Source organism: Pinus tabuliformis, chromosome 6 (assembly GCF_031772625.1).
Source record: "Pinus tabuliformis cultivar Carrire ecotype Pingquan chromosome 6, CPIR1, whole genome shotgun sequence".
Lineage (NCBI taxonomy): Eukaryota > Viridiplantae > Streptophyta > Pinopsida > Pinales > Pinaceae > Pinus > Pinus tabuliformis.
Genome location: NC_142292.1, coordinates 1,575,101,362 through 1,575,102,772, shown reverse-complemented (window position 1 = coordinate 1,575,102,772; position 1,411 = coordinate 1,575,101,362).

Sequence of the window (1,411 nt, the reverse complement as noted above, 5' to 3'; positions counted from 1 at the left end):
TAAAAACTACAGCACGAAACTTGGGAGCTTCAAGACCCAGGAATGGAATTTGGTAACATTTTTAAATGGAGTTTCCAATACAAACTGACGGGAATCACCCACAAGCTTTCAAGTTCATGGCCCCTAATTTTTTTCATTCTTGATAATGTTTTCTCACTGTTTCAATGTATATGCATTATCATATACAGTGTCTATGCTCTCTCTATATTTTTTTTTAATACAGGGGTTTTGGATATAATGGAGGCTTATTTTATATATTACTGTGTGGAATGGGTACTATTATGTACCACTTATTAGGTTTTGTGAGCATGTCCATATCTCTGCTATATACCTTAAAATTGTAGTTTTTTTACAAGCAGAAGTGCAATTTCTTACAGTGTATTGGCAACAAAAGTATGTATATATATATATATATATATATATATATATATATATATATATATATATATATATATATATATATATATGAATGAAATGCACTCATTAATATCTATTGTGGGAGTGATCTTCAATGGGAAGGAAAATTATCCTGAGTGGTCTCAGAAAATCAAACACACTCTCATCTTTAATGAGCTATGGAAATGAGTGTGTGTTGGAAATGGAGACAAAGAGCTAAAAAAACCTACCTCATACAAGGAGTTCGCCATTTAGGAAAATAAGAACAATAAGGCTTATGCATTGATTGCAGCATCATTAAATGAAGAGGTGAGTCACCATATTTTTCCATTTTCAAATGCTTTCGAAGCCTTAGAGAAACTGAAGGAACTCTATGACTCACACTCTACACTTGAAGTTGTTCAACTCGTGATTAAATTGTTCACCCTTGAATTACAAAATGATGATCCTCTTGCTCTTGCATCAGAAGTAAATTCTATTATGCATGATATCAGAGTCACTAATGTTGAACTAGACATTCCTTTGATAGCTTTTCTCAAGGCATTTTATCCCACTTACTCAAATTATCTTGAGTCATTGCAAGTAAATAGAAACCTCAAAGATATTACCTTTAACTCCCTTGTGAAAAAATTTGTTGAAAGAGAGTAAGATTTTCGAAAGAATACAACTCCTCAGTCTTTTGAAGAGACTGTGTGTCTTGCACATAGAGAGAAGAATATTTCTCAAGATTCTTCTAGAGGAAGAGGTGGTCAAAGAGGAAGAGGAAGAAATTTCAAAGGTAGCGGGGGAAAACACTCTCAAGGAGAAAATTCAGATTTGCACTGCATACACTGCAAAGAGGTGGATCACATGATGCATCCACATGCAAGTTTCGTTGGGACAAAATTGAGCAGGAAAGAAACCAACCCAAAGGTAAAACTAATGACAAAGAGAAAGGTAAAGAACCTAAATCTACTCACTATGTTGTGGCACACTGTAATATTGGAGTAAGTGAAGACTTATTTAATTCTCCACT